Below are 23,215 nucleotides of genomic sequence, written 5' to 3' on the forward strand. Positions count from 1 at the left end.
CGACGAAGGTCGAGAACGGTAAGAAGCTAGGTACGGCAAGGGTCGGAATTGATGTTGAGCACGCTGAGTGCAGGCTGCTAGGGTGAGACCCTCCTAGGGTGCTGTATCCACCCGCTCGGTGAAGATTGCAAACCCAGGGCCTGGTAAAGTGCCTGGGACGGCATAGGCCGCTATGTGTTTAGCCCGTTGGCTGTTTTGTTGTATAATGTTGAATGTGATGAGATATGTTATATGTTGAGTTTTCTTGCTGGGCTTTGGCTCACGAGTGCTGTATGGTGCAGGTAAGGGCAAAGGAAATGTCGACCAACCATGAGTACGGAGAGCGTGGAGCGACGGGTACATGTTCAGCCAACTTGGCTGCCACGACCAGGGTTATTTTGGAGAATGTACTGTAGTGAACCGTTTTGTCGCTTCAGTCGACCTTTATTGTATTTTTGAGTTATAATGTATTTTCTAAACAATATTCTGGGATCCCAACTGTATAACTTTTTATGATTTCAATAAATGTCCAAATTTTTATAATTATTGTCTTGAAACGAGTTTTATTTCAATTTAATCACGCTTTTAACCTAAAACCTCGATTAGCGAGCTAATGGAACATTTTAAACTCACATACTAACGACTCTAAGGAAGTAGGGCGTTACACTTTCCCTTGCCCTTACTTGCACCATAGAGCACATGTGAGCCAAGGGCCACCAAGAAAACCTCACCAACACATCATATAACAATTCATTTCAATAAGTACATAACTAAACAATCACAACAGGCAATTTACTAGCATTCATTACAATTCACAACAACGGCCTAAGCCTATCAAGGTGTGTTACCAAGCACAAAGTTCACGGTCCTAACCGAGTGGTTGAGTACAACACCCTTAGGTGGCCATGCCATGGCAGCCTGCATTCAACATATTTATTGTCGATCCTGGCCCTTGCCGCTAAGTCACAACATATATATAACATAATAGTTGCAGACATATACAAATAATACTAAGAACAATACAAGCATAGATAATCGGGCCATGCCCTGCTCTACGTGCGCAGACAGTTTCCTTACATGAACTCCGCAAGCCCTGGGTAAGTGGCCTAGATATGATCCTCGTCAATCGCTCGGATTAGCCCTAAGTCACAATGTTGTACCCTACAAAATAGGCACGGGCTCGGTCACTCAGCTAGGGGTACAACTGGTAGATAAGCACATGGAAAAGGCAGGCGAGTAGAACATCTAACTAATGATGATATGAGAAGCTCTAGTTAGGACTTGACAACGCGACATGCATGTAATCTGCAGATCTCCTTGTTGGACAATAATATAGTTCGAGACAGGTAATCTCCAGACCACCTTTAGGAGGGTATGAACTTAACCAGAATCTAAGTTCGTACACTCTTAAATCACCAGCTCGATGAAGATGTTTAGCTCGTGGAAACCTAATCATGACGCACAGTGAAGGATCCCAAAAGACTTGGAGATCACTTATAGGCTCATTAATGTTCAAGCTGTATTATTCATTTACTGTTCGAGATAACAAGTGTAATTTCCATAAGTAATTGTATCCCTTTATAAATGGGAATTATCTTGATTAATTGCCTGCCATATTTATGCACACGGTTACCCAAACTTGTCTAGGAAATTCCACTATAAATATCAGGGATAGTAGATAGGGAAAGGGGCAGCTTTTTGTAATACAGAAACTCTGCAGAATTTGTAAGAGAGAGTAATAATATTGTCTCATGGACAAGGTGGATTTTAACCACTGAACCACGTAAAATTTTGTGTGTAAGAAAATTTTCATATAGTTCATTATGGTTTGGAAAAGAGCACTAATATCTTTCCTATTGGGTTTCTTAATCTACTGTTGGCAAAAAATTGCATCAACAGTTTGCTGCTTTTGTTGATAGCTCATTAGTGCTTATTCCTTTACAAGTTTCATTCAACATTCATCATGGTGGTTACTCGATCAATGCACGACAATGAAATGGAACAGCCTTGTGGGCAAGAGGCGCATCATACAGCCATTCCCACTGAAAAGAGCCCAGACGTTCAGCAACGTCCTGGAAAGCAACATGTGGGACAAGACGATAGTGGGAGTTCAACGTCACGCCCATCGAATCCTAATCCAGGATATCTAACAACCATCAAGATGGAGAATGCACAATAAAGGAGCCATCTCGCTTGGGCTAACAGACAGATCGAGGAGAACCTGGCTCGGTTGCCCCCTCTTGGAACCAATGCTAAAGTTAAAAAGAGGTAAAGTGGGTCCCATTGGTCCCACAGGAATAACAGACCCAATCCCAGTCATTCTGCCAGAACCATAACTCCGAGCTCTATACCTCAAGAGAGAAATCAGCAAAGTGCTTAACCTGCTAATCATCACAGGAACCATCATCCACATGTTAGTCGATCGGTCAAAACTGTAACTCCCAACTCCATGCCTTCCGCACAGATTCCAAGGAATGTTCACAACAACCCAATAGGGCGGGATGGGACAAATTCATGGAGATAAAACACCCCAGCGAATCCCCCTGCGCTGCGATCAAAACCATAGCCACATAGAACCCGGGAGATCGGGTTAGAACTGAGACAGGCTAATTTAGTCCGACCTGATGGGACGAGGATAGCCTCACCGATAAGACATCTTCCATCACTCGTTAGACATCCTACACCATCGCGCCCATAGAGAGACACTCTAATTCATGGAAATAGTAGGAGAAATCCTCCCCTTGTCAGTGGACACTTACGTCCCAAAAGCACGTGCTGATAATCCAGGTCCTCGATCTCAGCCGCGGGTCATAAGTTTCTCAAATGGAAGTTACTGGATGGGGAGCCAGCGTGAAGGCAGGACTAAAAGCGACCTGAGGAATCATATGAGTTCCGTGCAAAGTCCTCATTTCGATCCACATCCTGACCTGCGTGACTATCTGAATTTACAAAGGAGGTATCCAACTCGCAATGATGATATGAGTTATACTCAACATTGGGGAGGTTCTTCAATCATATGCGATAATGGAAATTTCCCACCTAACCAAGCACGAACTTGGAGGGAAAACAACCCATCAAATACATACAATAGGATGGGGGCTGGTGAACAGCTCCCAGCTAACCTAGAGACCAATGATCTAACCCTCGAGCGACTGGCCTTGATGGAGGAACAAATGATGAAGCTCTTATTTGGGAAAGGAATTGATGATTGTGATTTCAATGAGGAGTTCGAACCTTTTTCCCTAAACATTGCAGCAGCTCCGTATCCTATAGGCTTCAGGATGCCCACCTTGCCCACACTTGATGGAAACACAGATCCATCTTACCACCTCGGGATGTTTAATAAGTTGATGATGGCCCACAATGTTGGGTTTGACCTAAGATGTATTTTGTTCCCCACAAATCTAACCAGACCTGCCAGACAGTGGTTCAAAAAAATACAAATGACATTCGATCAACTCGTGGAAGAAGTTGTCTTTCGAGTTAAAGAGAGCATTCCGAGCTTTAACAGAAACTTACGTTGAGGCTGAATCATTGGCCAACATAAAACAACAACTTGGTGAGTCTTTGAAAGCATATCTGAGCAGGTTCACCAATATTGCAGCATGAGCTAGAGATGTTGATGTTAGCTCCAAGCTCATGGCAATGAGAATGGAAATCCTGGTAGGAGGTGATTCATGGCAGGAGCTCCAACAAAAAGGACTTAAAAGTGTAGATGATTTCTTGGCCTAGGCTCAGGAACAGATAAACTCTGAGGAGGCGCGATCTGCTATTGCAGGAACTAGCTAGGTCCCTATTTAGCCCGCTGGAGCGGTGACAAATGTTGCAGCTACGACTCAACCTGTTACCCATAATAACCAAGCGAGAAACAATAAGAGGAAAGGGAATGGTGAGGGCGGCCAGAGCAGCACAAAGAATAACAAACCCAGAGAGAAATCCAAGCCCATTTATGCTACCTACACTGACCTGACGGATACATGGGAACATATTTTCTTGGCGAACACTAATCACCTTCCGTGGAAGAAACCAGAGCCACTATGGCACCAAAGGGCGAAGAGAGATCCCTCTAAGTTTTTCCGATATCACAATGACATCGGCCATAACAATGATGATTACTGCAATTGAAGGACGAGATTGAAACTCTCATTTAGGCTGGACCGTTAGCCTAGTATGCCCGAAACTGAGTTGCTCCTAATCAATCTGTCGGGCGAAATTCTCATCTAACTCCAGAAACTCCGATAGGTCAGCCTAGGAATCAGATGGATCAGGAGAACCAAGTTGACCATCCTCTAATAGTAGGAGGAGATATAACTACTATTGTCGGAGGACCTCATTTGGCAGGCATGAGTAATGGAGCACAAAAGAGGAATATGCAAGAGATGAAACTCACAACGACATTGAATTTGTACCAAAGAAACGGTTATCGAAACAACAGTGGTTGGGAAAACAACCAATCATTTTCACAGAAGAGGACGCTAGCCACGTTCAGTTCCCACATAATGACCCACTGATGGTAACCGTTCAGTAGGCTAACTTAAGGGTAAATGTGCTTTTCAGGTCCACCCTAGAAAAGATGGGATTATCTGTAACCAATCTTAAGGCGACCTCAATGACACTGCACAATCTCAGGTGAAGGAATAACAACCACTGGGACAATTGTTCTGGTGGTTACGCTAGGGGATGATACACAAACGGTTACTAAAATACTTGAGTTTGTTGTAATCGATTGTCTGGCTACGAATAATGTTATTTTGGGATGACCCGCACTGATGGTCTTTGAGGCCATTACCTCGATCTGACGCCTAGCAATGAAGTTCTCCTTAATTTCAGATATATGCATCATAAGAGGAGACCAGCTCGCTGCCAGAGAATGCTACAACATTGCCATGAAAGGAAAATCACATCCCGGGCAGCAGGCAATGGTCATAGTCGAGGGAAGAGAGGAGTCCCGGGTAATGGAGGTTACCCATGGGACGGAAGAACCTTAAGAAGGAGATAACGAGGTTGCCCAACAAGATGACATTGATCCAAGATTAGGCAAGGATAGATCTGAGCTCCAAGCTAAGGAGGAGCTCAAGGAAATCAATATCGACCCAGAAACACTTTCAAGAGTTGTAAAAGTAGGGAAAATCTTGGAGACAAAAGGAAGAAGGAGCTGGTCGAATTCTTAAGAAAGAAACTGGACATCTTTGCCTGGTCGCACAAAGATATGGTGGAAATCTGTCTAAGTGTAATAATGCATAATTAGAACTTGGACAAGAATGTGCTTGCAAAGTCCCAAAAATGGAGACTTTTGGGGAGAGTACGGATGGAAGCTGTAGAGGAAGAAGTAGCTCGCCTACTTAAATGCGGATTTCATAGGGAAGCAAAATATCCGACATGGGTTTCTAACCCCGTTCTGGTCCCAAAGCCAAATAGAAAGTGGAGAAATTGCATTGACTTCTTTGATCTCAACAAAGCATTTCCTAAGGACTGTTTCCCATTACCTAGAATTGATCAGTTGGTAGACGCCACAGCCGGTCACAAGCTCATGTCTTTCATGGACGTATATTCTGGATATAACCAGATCGCAATGAACCCTGCAGACAAAGAGTGTATTAGTTTTATAACTGAGCATAACGTATACTGCTACAAAGTTATGCCATTCAGGCTGAAGATTGTCAGTGAAACATACCAACGATTAGTCAACAAGATGTTCGTTAACCGGGAAAAACATGGAGGTGTATGTCGATGATATGCTCCTAAAATCGAAGACTTCCAGTAACCATGTGTCCGACCTGGAAGAGTGTTTTGGCGTACTAAGGTAAAATGACGTGAAGATAAATCCTCAGAAGTGCACTTTTGGAGTTTCATTGAGAAATTTTCTGAGGTTTATAGTAAATACAAGGGGGATAGAGACAAATCCAGATAAAATCAAATCGTTGTTAGAAATTCCTTCGCCTAGGTCGTGTAAGGAGGTACAGAGTTTAACTGGAAAAGTGGCAGCCCTAAACCGTTTCGTTACAAAGTCAACTGACAAGTGTCTCCTGTTTTACAACTTGCTCAGAGGAAACAAAAAGTTTGAGTGGACCGAAGAATGCGAATAGGCGTTTCATGATCTGAAAGCTCACCTGGTTGAACCCCCCGTATTATCAAAACTGACATTTGGAGAATGTTTGCTTCTGTATCTGGCTGTGAAGGAAAATGCGGTCAGTATTGTGTTAGTTCACGAGGAGAATCGACACAGAAACCAGTGTGCTGCGTAAGCAAAAGACTTCTCAGAGCTGAGTCTTGATACTTATTAATAGAAAAGATTGTGTTCTATCTTATTTTGGCTTCAAGAAAGCTCAGACCGTACTTTCATTCCCACACCATCCTTGTCTTAACTGACCAACCTTTAAGGCTCTTGCAAAAGCCTGCAACGTCGAGACGTCTACTAAAGTGGACCATTGAACTCAACCAGTTCGAGATATTATATATGCTACACACATCAATCAAGAGTCAAGCCCTCGTTGATTTTTTGGTCGAGTGCATAGGTTTTCAGGACGAGCCGATGAGAGAACCGGTACAAGAGTTGTGGAAAATCTTCGTTGATGGATCCTCTAAAAAAACAGATCAGGAGCAAGGATAATTTAAATCTCACCTGAAGGGCGTCAATTCCATACAACTCTCAGGTTCGGATTCGCAGCTTCCAACAATGAAGTCGTGTACGAACCCCTATTAGCAGGAATAAGGGTGGTGAAAGAGCTAAAAGTAAAGTGAATCCAATGTTATAATGATTCCCAAATCATGGTTAATCAGATATTGGGGGAATATCAAGCTTGTGGTATCAAGATGGCGGCTTACTTAGCCAAGGTTAAAGGCGAGTTGTCTGAATTCGAGTTCAGCTCCGTTGAACAAGTACCCCGCGAGCAGAATTCCAATGCTGATGATTTGGCTCAACTTGCTACCACCAAAGATGCAGATACACTTAACGTAGTTCTGGTGGAGTTCTTGGAATGATTGACATAAAAACGACCTGGATGACCCCCATAGTGGAGTACCTCACAACTGGTAAGTTACCTGACGATTGAAAGGGCGCGAGAAAGTTGCTATATCAAGCTCCGCTGTATGTTATGGTTAAAGGGACTCTATATCGATGAGGACATTCGCTACCCCCATGCAGTGTGTTATGCCCAAGGAAGCACAAACTATCTTGAAAGAAATACAAGAAGGCTTTTGCGGAGACCATGCTGGGGGCAAAACCTGGCTCCGAAGGTATTCAGACAGGGATATTTTTGGCCTATGCTAACAAAGAACTCGATCTTGTATGTGCATAAATGTGACAAATGCTAACGCTTCACCATAATTTCTCGAGTAGTACCCATTGAGTTAACCATGATCTCCTCCCCTTGGCTGTTTGTAATATGGGGGATCGACTTGATTGGTTCTTTTCCAACAGGAAAAGGAGGAGTTCGTTATGCAGTTGTCGCCATCGACTACTTTATGAAGTGGGTTGAGGTCGAGCCTCTGGCAACCATAACCTCGAAGAGAGTCCTGGATTTCGTTGTAAAAAATATCACATGTCGATTTGGGCTCCCAAAGATGATCATGCCTAACAATGCAACTCAATTTGATAGTGATCTCTTCACAAAATTTTGTGAAAACTACGGCATAACCAAGAGTTTTTCATCGTTAGCATACCCGCAGGCTAATGGGAAGGTCGAGGCTGTAAACAAAATCCTAAAGGCGAGCCTAATGAAGCGGTTAGATGAAGTCAAGGGATTATGGCCCGAGTAGCTCCCACAAGTACTTTGGGCTTATAGAACCTCACATCGCACCTCCACAGAACATACCGCCTTTTCTCTGACCTTTGGAAGTGAGGTTATGCTCTCGATTAAGGCACTGGTGACGACCCATAGACAGAAAAACTTTGATCAAGATAAAAACCACGAGCTACTCACTGCATCCCTTAATCTGATCGAGGAAAAATTTAGAAGCGTCACAATTGTAGCTCGCCCATTATCAGCAGAAAATCACTCGAGGGTAAAAGGATGAAAACTCAGACTCGATGATTTAGTTCTCAGAAGGGTATTTTCGGCAAGTAAAGACCCTAAGGATGGTGTGTTAGGTCTGAACTGGGAAGGACCATACCAGATCGTGGAGAGCCTATGTGAAGGGACCTTTAAGCTAGCTCGGTTAAACGGAGAAATAGTTCCACAAGCTTAGAATGCCCTACACCTTAAAAAGCACTATAAATGATTTAGTTTTATTTAATGTTTCTGGTATTATTGTTTATGTAAGGCTTAATTATAAAAGTCACTTCATTTTAATAACAATTGGACTTTTACGTAATCAATATTGTCATCTTATTATCGCGTGCTCATTTTGTAAAAGCAACCTACAACATTTATAAGTTCTGGTCGCTTGGGGGCACATAACCCAAGAGAGTTTTTAAAAGAGTTTAGCATATTCAAATAAAGTTTGAAACTTAGACTTCGGAAAAATTTATTATTCAACGGCTTTTTAAAGCTCAGATTTTCAAAAGAATTTTGAATACAAACTAAGTTAAGAAATTTCTAAGACAAAATAAAATCTAGAAGACAACTAGGAAACCCTGGATATAACCAGATCCGAGGCCTGATTCTTAACAGGTACAATGCTATTACGCAGACTAAACCTTTTGGATGCGACCAGGTCCGAGGCTTGAATTCTAACAGGTATAACATAATTAGGTGGGCAAAATCTTGGATACAACTATAACGCTCTGGTTAGCCAAGACTGTTACACTGTATGTTTAAAATAGTACTTAACTCGCTAAGCGATTCATTTTGACTTAAATGTGTAATTAAGGACTAAGTCAAGGTTTGGTATTAAAAATTTTGGTTAACAAAGTGATTATTTTTCATTAAAAATATTAATAAAAGACAAATGTAATACTAATTAGCCGTCCTAAGCGACAAAACAGGGTTCAGCCCTAGTTTCTCCCAGGCTATCTCGGTCGTGGTGGTCTAGTAGGCTGCATATGTACACACTGCCCCTGGAGCTCTCCAACTCATGGCTGGTCCGGCTATCCCTTTCCCGTACCTGCACCACATAGCACCCGTGAGCCAAGGCTCAGCAAGAAAACTTAAATCAATAAATTCAATCAACAATAGTATATAAGAAACCATCACAACAGTGACATTCAGCTTAATCAAATGCATAAACCAATCTCATCAATTAGTACAAATAGTTAAGTGCAAACAACACTTTTGTTTTTTGTATAATGTTCAGGCCCGGTGCCCTTAGCCTGAGTCATCTGGTTTTGTATTCTACCCCGGCACGCTTAGGCTGGGCTGCATTTCGCACGCTTGCTATCGGCCTCCGACGCCCTTAGGCCAACCTTTACAATGGATATAATCACAAATACACATTGCACAACAAGCAATCAGAGACATCATATACAAGCATGTCTATCCAGATATTCTCAGATATAGATATATTCACAATTATAACATATTCATTAACAGGGGTCCAAGCCCCGATCACAACCCAGGTGCAGTTTTCTTACCTCAAGTCCCAAGCAGCTAGTGTATGGCGGCCCCGAGCACGGTCCCTATCCCTGAGCCCTAGCGGTATAACCTAGTCACAACGTAATAACATATAGACATTAAAACCTAAATTGATTACAAACTTCAAAATAACATACTAGCCTCCGGGACATCGAATTCTACTAAACCGGGTAGGATCCTTCCCGAGCACTTAAATTTGGGTTCCCAAGCTTAAAAATCTATTTTAGATATTTTCTTTAAATAGAGTCGCGGCCCAGGCCCCTAGGGTCACGACGTGCTGCAAGTCAAAGAGCCCCATGACTCTCTCCTGGGGGACACGGGTCGCGACGCACCCCATTCTGCGCCCGAAGAACAGGGCCGCGACTCAAGCCCTAAAACCCAGAATTCCTAGTGTTCCCCTGCATTTTTCCGAGCTAAACCCATCCAAATCCACCCTAAACAATGGATAACTCTAAAATAAAGCTACAAACCCCAAGCAATACATTCAGAACAACCATTTAACACCACAATATGTCCAAAAATTCCCACAACACCCTTAAATCCTTTCTTGGGCTTTGAAGCTCAAGAACATCAAAATTGAAATTTAAAAACTTAGAATTTACAACTAAATTGAAGCTTACCTCCTTGAGAGTCATAACCCCTGAATTGAACCTCAATCAATCCCAGCTCCAGCCTTCAATTTCCTAGGCCAAGTTCCTCCAAAAAGCCTCAAATCCCAACAAGCCTCAAGAGAGGGAGAGAACCGTGAGAGAAAGAAGGAAAGGCTGAGAGTGTTGATCCTTCTATTTTTTGGTTTCTTCTAGGCTTCCTAAGGCATTTAGGCAGCTAAAGCAGTCCAAGGGTGAAGTCTATCCTTTTGATAAAAGACTAAAATATCCCTTAGCCATAACCTTATTCTATAATGCCCCCGACGGCAAAAGCGTCATTAGCCACATTTCCCGCTAATCCTCAAATCTTCTTACAAATTCCCAATTAATCATGTGCCCAAATAATCACCCATTACCCGGTAAATCCCAAGTATATGCTAAGTTCCCAAAATACCCCTAGGCTTACCCCGAGCAGGGCATTTGACCCCGTTGTGGCTATCTTGCTAGTCCGCTCCCTAGGATCTCCTCAGACCATACATCTCAGATATATCCACATACTAATGTGGCCTCAATCATTTAAAAAATATAATCACATTTATACCATCAACAAGTCAAAATTACAAATATGCCTGTCTTGTCAAGAACAGGCCCACATGCATATTCAATACACATAAACATGCAGATATAATCATATTACCATATAAATCACGTATGCCATGTAGTCACACATTTATTATATTAATTCCGTATATAAATCCAACTATGCCTTCTAGGCACAGTAATCAAGGCACTCGGCCTTAATAACTAATTCGGGACGTTACAACAACCAAGATATCGACTAAGATATGTTAGTCGAGCCATCAAAAATCTATCTCGATCTAAAGACAACCCCTAATATTTCGAGTGTACAAGAATTCAAGATTCACAAACACGAGAAAACAATAAATTAAGGGAAACGCAAATAGATAACAAATTAAAAAACATGTATTCAAAAGTATATAGATATCTCGAGGAGAAAAAACCTCGATCTGAGCCCGAAGGCGATTGTTTCAATCCCTAAGGACTTAGTTACATAATAAAAGGTAAAGTAAAGGCATCATTGAGATCCATCGACTCACTCAGAGGATGTCACCTCCTGAACGTCCCCGTCAGCAACACTGGAAGCCTTAATGGTCTCAAAGGGTTCCTGCGAGAATCAAATCTTTTACTTGGCAAGATAAGGCTCCTAAAACCCTGGCTACATGAAGGTGAAATCCCCGTCCTGGTTGAAAGGCAAGCACCAATAGAGCATCTCCTCCTCCAGAGAATTCATCGACTCTACAATCTCCAACCTCTCCCTCTTGGCCTCCTCCTTGGATTTGGTCTCGACCTCATCAAGCTTCTTTTTGAGGCTATCATTCTTGCTCTTCAACTGTTGCAATTGTCGGTTCACTTCCATGACTTGGTTTTTAGCAATCTGCTCGCTCTCCCAGGAGGTAGCCAAGGCAGCCTTAGAAGATCATTCACTCTCCTAGGAGGTAGCCAGGATAGCCTTGGCAAATTATTCGCCCTTTTGGGAGGTGGTCAGAGTGGCTTGGAGCTCATCACTCCTAGCTCAAACTAGAGCAATACCACGGAGTTGAGCCAGAACAGACTGCAAAGGGAAAATGCATGTCAAGGTTAGTAAAAAAAAGAGAGGAAAAAGAAAAAGGAGTATTATAGGAGGAATGAAGGTGGCTCAAAGTGAGGTTCATTCCCATGGCGGACTCGAGAACATCTTCGGGAGTACGCTCCTCCACGACCCTCAAATCCATGACATTGTCTCTATATGCATGGCTCACCATATGGCTCGCCATCTCGTATACAGTCCCACGAAATACTTTGGGGATCCTTGCCAGCTCGAGTGGCTTGACCGGGATCTAAACAGAGGGGACCTTAGCGGAGAGAGCTTTGGCCTCAATCACTTTAGGAAACAGGTGAGGTACATGTCGAGGGAGAGGAGGAGGAGCCTCAAGGACGGTGGCTGTTGTTACTTGGGCTAAGGGTTTGGTTTGCTGTTGTTGCTCTCGGGTGGAGCTAGCACCTTTAAATTTCACATGAGACTTAGTGGAAGTTCCAGACTTGGAGGTGTGTTTCTTTGGGAATCTAGGCCTTTTTACCACGGGCCCAGCTTCGGCCCCACCAGCCTTGAAGGCACCCTTTAAACCCAAGGCATCTGGAAAATCCATCTCTTCACCTGAAAAGGAATGAGCAGAGGATTCAGATACAAAGAATAGTTAGTCAAAATAATGCAGAGAAAATAACTGAGCAAGAAACCTACCCTCCATGTTAAGGGAGGAATCTATTAGGATCAGCTCGGGGTTATGAACCGGACTGGGTATAACCTCTAACTTCTGGACTACTGGAAGTGGGGGCACTCTAGAATTATTACACTCTAGATCCTAAGGGGTTCAAGCTCTTCTTTTGAGCTGGATTCATCTATGGATTGCCTAAAACCGAAGGAGAATACACCCTAACGTAAGGAAGGCCATGTCCTATGATTCATAACATATTCCTAAAAAATGGGCGACATAAAATGGAGGGTATTGTCTACCACAATGGTGCATCTAGGGTAGCTAAGGCCATAGTGCACCACCAGATGATTTGGACATTGGAGGAGCATTGTGTTCAGGTCCGGTGTATTCTCCCAGAATTTTACTTAGCTAGATAGTAGTAGTAGTTAGCATAGTTTGCAGTATGTTAGTTTTCGTGGATTTTGGTTCAAGCCGAGACTTAGTTGGAAACTCATAGCAACAGTTATGGATTTTATAAGTTTACCCTATAGTTTAGAAATATTAATTTTAACATAAGGTTTGATTAATATTTTTGGTCTTAGAAATATTATTTATTATAACCTAAGGTTTAGATAGAACTATTAAGAATGTGACACTTGTCATAATCATGTTTATTAAGGATTTAAGTATTTTGATGAATATATTAAATAAAAGAAAGATCTAGAAGCTCTAGAACCTTCCAGCATTTTTGGAAAGTTTGGGATATATCACCTATAGGGGGCGATATATCGGCTCTAACTCACATTTTTGGAAAGTTTGAGATTTTAAATTTTAAATGGCCTTAACTACTTAGACCTGCCTTTGAACAATTTTGACCGAGTTCTGGGCGTCTGTTGAACGAAAATTCAAATCTTTTTAATTTTATATTCATTTATTTATTCAAATTAAAAGGGGTTAGTTTCACTCCTTGAACTCTATAAATAGGACCTAGCAAGCCCCAACAATTTTTATCATTTTCATGGTTTAGAGTTATGATTTGCCCTACCTCGATTAGTAGACAGAGGACCTAGATATGTTATCATATACTACCTTGTGATCTAACCTACCTCAATAAGTAGATAGAGGACCTAGATGGATTTTATCACCTGCCATTTTAATGAGTTAATGGCCATTAATATTGTAGTCATATATATGATATATGTTTTTATAGTCATATGTTTTATAGTATATGTTTATGATAAAGTCTTATGTTTATAATTTATGTGTTAGTAGATACTCCTTGCTGGACATTAGGCTCATTCCTTTATTTTTAGCTTGATGCAGGAAAATGAATATGGAAGGCGGAAAGATTCATGGCATCTTAGCTTGTGTGTTAAGGATGAATGGATTGAATGGACTGCATGACGATCGAGGATGACGTTATTTTTAAGTCTTTTGAATTATGTTTTGATGTATTTCCCCACTTAGTTTTTTTTAACAATTGATTTAAGTTTATTGTTTATGTTTTTATGTATTAAACAATGGGTACCCATACCGTATTTTATATTTCATAAATTACTTTGTATTTTGCCCAATATGTTTTTTTTTGGTTTTAAATAAAGTTATGTTATTTCTTATGTATGTATCAAATTAGTAGCTATGTCTTAGTAGTTTTTAATGGTCTGAAGTCTAGAATTAGTCGGGGTATTACATCCGAGTCAACAAGATGTCGACTCACGAGCTAATGGGGGTTGAATAAAATTATCCTCAAACTGGCTGCAACCCAATCTAGATCTCTATATGGGTTACCTTGGCCAAAAGGGTCGGTTGCTGCCCCGGACTCAGCTCGATCTTGGTCAGGATGATGCCCATCCTCAGGAACTCTTCTCTTTCACACCAGTGGGGCCACATCTTCTTGTTCCTCAGTGTCTTCAATGGAGGGTAGGATTTCTTGAGGAGGGGGAAGTTCGGGAAGCACAGGAGGTGGACCTCGGATCCTGATAGCCAGTGTTTGATCTTTGTTTATCAAGTTGTAGGCCACCATGGTAGCATCATTCACTACCTGTTAGAATTCCTTCTCCTTCGAAAGACGTTGAGACAACATTTCCTATTGACCACCAAGGGTCTTAAATCACCAAATGAACTCAGTTATGAGGATTAAACTAAACAAAAAAAATGATAAGGGAGTTCACGTATGAAGTTCAGAAAGTTAGGAGACTTACGAGGATGGTTGAAGTATTAGTGATTGCAGTTCTTGAAACCATTCGACATAAAGAATTGATCTTTATATTTGTTTGGGTGGCTGGGGAGGTCAATAATGGAGGTCGTGTTGGGGAAGCGAGTGAGGTAGTTGTCACCTTGCCCCTTCTAATCAAGACTGGCTTTGAAGCAGAAGAAGTACATAATATTAGCCGAAGTGGGGACGTCCCACTCGTGCTTCAAGAATAAATATTTTAACCCTGCCAAAAGTTGATACGAGTTTGGGGGAGTTGGAATGGAGCCAGTTCGACGTAGTTCAAAAATTCTACGAAGTACTGGTCTAAGGGAAGGAAAGCACCTACCTTCAGGTGCTCATCACTCCAAACCCCAAAGTCATCTTAAAGTGGGGTGATCGATAAAATATGATGTGCAAGTATACACAATCGATTCAAGTAATAAAATAGTAAGTAAAGTATCGTTCTCACAAGGACTATCAACTAATTACCTATAATTGCTTTTAAATTTCTATTTAGATGTTGAAAATAGAGTGATTTTTAAACTAAGACTTAAAATTGAAATAAACTTTGCAATAATAAAGATTGTTTCAATAATTAAAAACCTAGGGTATTAACTTCATCAACTTTTCATTCTATCAATTTTACTAATCAGTTCTAAATCTCTTCTTCCTATTAGAATAGCAAGTTAACAAAAATTGATTCCTATTCTTTTTCAAGATATAAGATCTCAACCTATATGAAGATTTTCTACATCTCTGTGATAAACTTAAACACATAGCACGCATTAAGAATGGTAACGTAATTTCTATATAAGTCATACAAGTACTCTCGTCCAATATGTAACCTATGTCTATATAATGATAGCATATTCAATTTGTTTCTTTTAAATTTTTGAATCAAAATAAATCAAGCAAATATTGATCAAGTATTTACTAGCATTAAACAAACATTATATAGATTAGAATAAAGAAGAAGTATCAATAGAACATCTTAATAAAATTAAATAGAAATCCAAGTGACTATATTAATCCCTAGATAGAGGATTTAGTTCATATTAGAAATAATAACCATAACATTCAAATAATTGTTCATAGAAAATAGCCTAAAGAACTAAGATGAAGATGAAATCTAGAGAACAATAAACAGATAAAACAAGTAGCCTCCTTTGGGTTTTTTTTCTTCAGAAATCATCATAATGATGCTTAAATAGTAATTTGTGCTTTGAATGTGAAATCCTGCTTTTGCCCCTACATAAAATGCCATTTTCTGCGAAATACGCCACTCAAGCGTCGCGACTCTATAATGAGGCGCTACGGCCCGTGTCCAAAATATGGAATCCTTTCATCTCTGACTTGCTCAATCGTCGTGACTCTAATAGACCTGCGTCGTAACTCAAATTCATCAACCAAAAGCGTCGTGGCTCTAAGAGGTAGCACCGCGACCCTATGCTTCTTGATAGATTGACCTCTCTGTCTAATCGTAGCGTCACGACTCTAACTTCAATGGTCACAACTCAAATGTCTTTTTCTCATCAAATTTCATCTTTTGGACACCACATGCAACCATTTATCAATTACGTCCCATAAATCTGAAATATTATCTAACACATGCAACAAAATGTCATACTGCACAAAAAATTACTAAATAAACATCAAAAATTAAATAAAATAACCCTTTAAAACACTATAAAAACTACTCTATCAAACTCCTCCAAACTTAACTTTTACTAGTCCTCAGGTAAAATATATTCACACTTTTTAAAACAAACTAATCATAGATATGAATCAAGTTTACCTAACAAGCCTCCACCTCATGAATGCAATACAAGATCATAATTTTCAACTACATTTCATCCAGAATTTCAGTAATATCAATTCAATAATCAACTTCAATCTTTGCTATGCAAATCATCCTCAACCAATAAATAACACACAATCACAATATCATATGCATGTCAAATCTTCCAAAGCATTCCATCAAAACCAAGTATTTCTTATACTTGCATAATTCATCGATCTCCCTTAATATGATAACACATGCTCAAGAATTAGAAGGACTTTTAAGTTTATAACGAAAGGGTAAGGTAAAGGTAGATGAAAATGTCATTTAGGGTAAAGTATATCATAAGCACACAACCAAACAAACCAATCTTGTATCAACTCTCAAACCCCAAAAACATTCCCCAACTTTCCAAAAAAATTTTCTTTGAGAGAAAATTCATAAAATGAAATATATATATTTGTTTTTCAATTCTCTTTCTTTTTGATGATACTACACTCCCCCAAACTTGTTTCTTTGTATTTTCAATTGAAGTGTAGTTCATTTTCAATATTTTTTTCTCTCAAATTTTCTTCTATTATTGACAAAAATTTCTTAATATAAACCCAATTACAATCCATCCCCCAATCATTTTTCATATGCTTGTGGTGTACATTCAAGGGAAAGATAAATAACAACGTTTCAATTTGGCTCAAAATAAGTGTCGAACAACAAAAATTCACATTAAGCTCAAAATGTGGGTAACTAGTGTTATCCAGATTTCTGGATAGCGTTTAGATGGATATCCTCGGGGAAGCAGAATTATCAAAGTCTTTCATGGAAAGTGACCAGAGCTCGCGGATGGAAAGAAAGGCTTCGCCTGTCCCGTTTAGTGTCCGGCTTACTCTTTCAAGCAAACGCGACACGGAAGCTCGTCAACTCTCCCGGACTCCCGAAGGGATATCCTTCGGGGAAGCTCCTTCCAGGAGGAGCTCTTCAGGTTGCCTTCGCGGAAACAGTTTCGTGCCACGCACGGAACAAGACCAAGCGGTCGAGTCATGGAGGAGGTATATTTGGAATGATATCCACCTAACACAGGATCCCGCCTGACACGCCCGACAGGTCAAGGCCGCACACATCCCAGCACGCCTAAGGGTACCTTTTCGCCTACTGTTCCGCTGACAACTTGGGAAAGACGGCTGACTTTGTGTATTCCCCATACTTTCACGTAAATATACCCACATAGAGTCTTGTAGCCATGCTACGACAGTAATTGTATCCCCTATTTGTGGCTGGTGTAATTAAGACTCATGTGAGTGGAGAAAAACCCTAATCCAAAACCCTAGCTATAAATACCCCCTCATTTTACGATAGAGGGGACGGCCAACAAATTACATAGCAAGAACTCTACCAAAATCTCCCTAGCTTCATCTTCTTCAAGAGAACCCGAGAGAAACACTGTGAGTGTGTGAAGTTCTTATACACCAGCCATCTTACTGTAATTCTCTACAAGGATAATAACATCGACTCGTGGACTAGGGCTCGTTAACGCCTGAACCACGTAAAAAACCTGTTTGTTTAATTATATTCCTGCAATTCTACAGTTCTTATCTTTTTGTTATTCTGTTTGTATTCGTTTCCGAAAAACTCGGTAAACAACTAGGGATTTAATATATAAAGGTTGGCTTGAAAGGCTCAATCTATTCAAAAAAATAATTGCCTAAATCATCTTCCTACGCATGTATTATTCCAATTTCATCTAGATCAACAAATTATGTAAGTTCTAGAATATTTTCAAAATTTTGACCCACAAATCCACAAACCCACTTAACATGCATATACTAAAGGATTGTAAGAAATTTATTAATCAAGGCTTTTATGACAATTAAACTCAGATAAAAGCTTATTATTAAATTACTTTCACCAAGCACACAGATTCTCATAGCTTGTAAAAAACAATCACTCGCATCACATGGTTATAAGTATCATTGCTTTCAAAACAACTTGATTAATAATTATAAACAATAAAAAACAACGAAAACAAAACAAATAAAAATAAAACAAACAAATAAATAAATAAAACTAAAATAAACAAAACAAAGCAATCCCTCCCCCAAACTTAAATAACACATTGCCCCCAATGTGTTAAAAAAATTAAAAGGAAAAGAAAACTTACCCAATCACTATGCCAGTATGGTGGAGGAGGCGGTTGTTGCTCATAAGGGTGAAACTCTAGAGGATATTGAAAATAAGGTTGTTGCGCGTCATTCAGGTTCCAACAACCGACCAAAGCATTCAATTGATCGACATTTTTATGCTCATATGCATTCCTGTCCATCCAATATTATTGCATATGGTTGTTCTACTAAATAATATAATTCAACTGAGCATTTGTATATTGGACATGAGGATTAATCGGTCCACCAATCGCCATCATCAGATCCTCAGCCATAGCAGGCGCTACATTTTCCTCTGCATCTGTTGGTTCCGTTGCTTGAATAGCCTCAGCAGACCGACGACGACGCGGTCTTTACTCCTCTGGATCAGGAAATGCTATAGGCATAGAATACCCATAAACAACAGTCCTAGTAATAATACCTTGGACCCGACCTTTAACATCATTCAGATGCATCAGAATTCTATAAGTTTCACAAAGATTCTTAATAAAGGATCCATGTCCCAGTCCACCAGTTGTCGTTAGCCTATAAATAAAACCAATACTATTTCGTAGCTATTTTCCCACATCAATTTTCATCCCTTTAATGATTGCATAAACCATAAGCAATATATCCATAGAAATATCAAAAAAATGCGATGAACGGATCAACCGAGCACTCACAAAATACAAGAATGCATGTGTTATTCGGTTGAGCTGACATCGATACATATGTGTGGACTCATCATGTGTATAAGTAACTCTGGCTCTAGGACAACAAATGAACTCTGCCACCTCCTCATAATCAATCCCAGTGCGTAAGAATTCATTATACCCATCTTTATTATTTGGGTAATACTGCAGCTCATCATAAAAAGTGTTGAACGTCACAGCACTAACCGACACCTGCTTCCCCCTCACAAAACAAGTATTATTCTCTTGCTTAGGCCAGTTCGCATAAAACTCATATACCATAGAAACATTAGGTTTAGGAATGCTGTCCACATTGACCAATGATTTCCAATCTCTATCTTGAAGGATAACTCTAATAGTCTCATAGATTGGGTCATCAAAAGGTGAATTCTCATAATCCATTCCTCTTTCTAGAACTAATCTCCATTTTCTTAATCTCTCATGTCTATCTTGAGCCTCTTTGCTTACAAACCGTGATCTATCATAAGAAACTGCCCCCTAGATGATGATGCTCCATGACTCGATCTCTTAGGTCCCGTTACACTTCTTAACGCTTCAATTCTATAGAAATTTTGACAGCACCTCCCCCAGTTTTTTTTCACTTCCCAATTCAACAACATACCACAAATCACACAAACAAACTTTTCAAACCAACACTCAACACCTAATGTAAACAATACAGCTCTTGACCACCTAAATCACAATAATATATTATCAAAAACACCAAAACATTCAAAGAATAAGAGAAAGATAATTACCCACAATGAAAATTGAATGAAAGTCCTCAAGCTCTCCAAAGAATTCAAAATTAGGGATTTGAATGTTGAGAATGTAATTGAAAAGGGATTTAAGCCAAAGTGATGATGGAAAAATGTTTGAATCAAGGTTATATGAAGATTATAAAGAAATTGTGGAAATAATTGATGGGTTGTGATAACTCTATATTTTAGAGTTATTAATTGAGATTTTGAACTTAAAAATTTAAGTGAAATAGAATGTTTATGTTGTCATTGTGTGGTTTTAGTCATTTTGTCTTTTAATTTTGTTTGTGTATTTTGTTTTAATTAATGATAACTCTTATGGAAAATAATGGGATTATGTTCTAAAAATGTGGTATCTATTTTTAAGGCAAAAAGAAAGGGTGCTTGGAAAGCTTAGTGAAAAATGTGCAAAGAAATTATATTGCAGCTGAAATTCTAGCACTTTGTTGTAGCATCAATGAACTTTGTTTTAGCAAAGTGTGTGCAGCCATCAACATAAAGTTTGCACACTTGGCAAGTGATTAAAAGAGGTGGGGTGACTTAAATAGTGGGAGGATGAGGTGGAAAGGGGCTGGCATTTTTTTGAGGGAAAAGATGGTCCCCACGTGTAGAAAAGAAAGAAAATGGTTTATACCCATTTTTGGAACCCTATAGAGAGAGGGGATTTTATCCAACAACAAACCCCAACAACCTATCACCATTGACGAATAATTTTCTGCACCTTTTGAGCGGAAACATCAAGAAAAGAAGAGGAAAAACCTAGGAGAAGGAAGCTAGAAGAAGAAGAAGAGTTAGAGGATAAAGACTAGAAGATTTCTATCATTTTGGCTTGTCTTTCTAAACTCTCTTTTCCAATAATTATATTTTTCTCATCTTGAACTCTTGAGATAATGTTGAATATATATTGTGGTGATTTGGGTATTTTTATTATGAGCTAATTTGTTTTTGTTAGGGATATTGATGAGCCCTAATTTGTAATCAACCCCAAAGTGTTGAATGTTTGATGCAAGTTTTCTCTTGTTCATTTGAGCTATATTTATTGTGCAAACTCTTTCTTGAGAATGATCAACTTAGCTGAGAAACAAGCTAGTTTTAATTCCGGAAGGGTTAGAATTAGTGGAATTGTTTGATTGACGCATGCTGATAATTTTGTTATTGATTAATGGATAGCTTAGGGATATTTTATTCACCTTGCAAAATTGAAGGATTGATGATAGAAATTATGTTCTTGAAATTAAATTTAGCATAGGAGTACGTGAATTTAATTGATTGAACTTTAACATGAGCATTTGGAAAAATGGCATGTGCATTAAATTGGAAAACCTAATTACAATAGAACTTTGCTATGAACTTTGTTGCAACATTAGGGGCTGATTTGAGATGCCTAAATTTTTTCATAATATTAATCACAAATTGTCATTTCCAAGCTTTAGTGTTAAAGGCTTATTTTAATTTTCATACTTAGTCTTTTAAGTTCAATTAATAAAATCACCAACAATTATTTGTACCCCAAATTGTTTGGTGTTGATTTTTACAATATTTATTTGACAATCCTTGAGGAGATGATAAAAATTACTTTCATTATATTACTTGTTTAACGACTGTGTACACTTGCACACACTTGGGAAAATTCGCAACAAGTTTTTGGCGCTGTTGCCGAGGATTGCTTAAAGTCAATTATTGTAAAGTTAATTATCTTACAATTTGGTTTAAATTTTCTTTTGTGCTAACTTGGGTGATTCTCGTGAAAAATTCAGGTTTACATAGTGTATGAACGAGAATCAAGACCCTAAACTACTTCACATTGATCCAGAAATTGAGCGTACATTTAGAAGAAGGCGAAAGATACAAAAATAAAAAAGGGAAGTAGTAGTGATGGATGCTGAGTAAGGGGCTCAATAGGGAGCTGTTCAAAGGGCGACAAATCTAGCAGAAGCTTCTCAAGAAGGAGTAGCTCAAGGGGGAGTAGTTGCCAATAATGGGCAAAATGCAGTTATTGTGGCTGATGACAGAGATCATGCTATCAGGCAATATGATCTCCCCCTCTTCAATGAGCTCAATTCGGCCATCGTTAGACTAGAAATTCAAGCCGAACAATTTGAATCGAAGCCAGTCATGTTCTAGATGCTTCAAATTGTGGGCCAGTTCAGTGGGATGCCAACAGAGGATCCTCACCTTCATCTTCGCTTGTTCATTGAAGTGAGTGACTCTTTCAAGCTGCCTGGAGTTACAGAGGATGCCCTGAGACTAAAGTTGTTCCCATACTTCTTGAGAGACAGAGCTAGAGCTTGGTTGAACTCTTTGCCATCTAATTCTGTGACTTCTTGGAAAGAGTAGGTTGAGGGGTTTTCGAAGAAGTATTTTCCTCCCACTAAAAATGCCAAGCTCCGCAGTGAGATTACTTCATTTCAGCAACCTGATGAAGAGTTTGTATATGAGGCATGGGAGCGGTTTAAGGACTCGTTGCGCAAATGCCCTCACCAAGGCATTCCACATTGCATCCAGATGGAGACCTTCTATAATGCTCTAAACACTCATACTAGAATGGTGGTTGATGCTTCAGCGAACATGGCTCTTCTTGCTAAGTCCTATAATGAGGCATATGAAATCCTTGAGAGAATATCTAACAACAACTATCAGTGGCCCACTTCTAGATCGTCTACAGGTAGAAAGGTGGCTGGTCTTCATGATGTAGATACCATCACTTCTTTGGGAGCCCAAGTTTCCTCTATTTCTAATATGCTCAAGACAATGAATATGAGAATGAATCAATCAATGGGACAGCCTATGGGGACACAAATGGGGCAAATGGAGAGCATTTCTTGTGTGTATTGTGGTGAGGGCCATACTTTTGACAACCGTCCTTCCAATCTAGCAGTTGTGTGTTACATGGGGAATCATAATAGGCATGGTCCTTATTCTAATTCCTATAACCCATCATGGAGGCAACATCCCAATTTTTCAAGGAGTTATCAAGGAGCTGGCCCTAACAATTATTCTATGCCTCTAAGACCAAATTTTCCATCAGGTTACCCCCACAAGCACCACAACAAAGGCCACAACAATAAGCAATGCAATCTAGCTCTCTCGAGAACATGTTGAAGGAATCTATAGTGAAGAATGAAGCCATGATTCAAAGCCAAGTGACATCATTGAGGAACTTAGAAAACCAAGTTGGGCAACTAGCTAATGAGGTTAGAAATAGACCCCATGGTACACTACCAAGTGATACCGAGAATCCAAGAAATGTGGGCAAGGAACATTGTAAAGTCGTCATTTTGAGGATTGGGAAAGAGTTGGAGAAGGACAAGACAAATTCTAGG

The 23,215-nt window shown here is 39.7% G+C and overlaps 1 non-coding gene across 1 annotated transcript; it reads right to left on the reverse strand.

The window, feature by feature from the left end:
• Positions 1 to 22,274: 22,274 nt before the first annotated feature.
• On the reverse strand, positions 22,275 to 22,381 carry LOC133780860 (small nucleolar RNA R71). The gene has a single exon (XR_009869669.1). It is a non-coding gene; the product is annotated as a small nucleolar RNA R71 (small nucleolar RNA).
• Positions 22,382 to 23,215: the final 834 nt, after the last annotated feature.

This window comes from Humulus lupulus, chromosome 5, assembly GCF_963169125.1.
Source record: "Humulus lupulus chromosome 5, drHumLupu1.1, whole genome shotgun sequence".
Classification (NCBI taxonomy): Eukaryota; Viridiplantae; Streptophyta; class Magnoliopsida; order Rosales; family Cannabaceae; genus Humulus; species Humulus lupulus.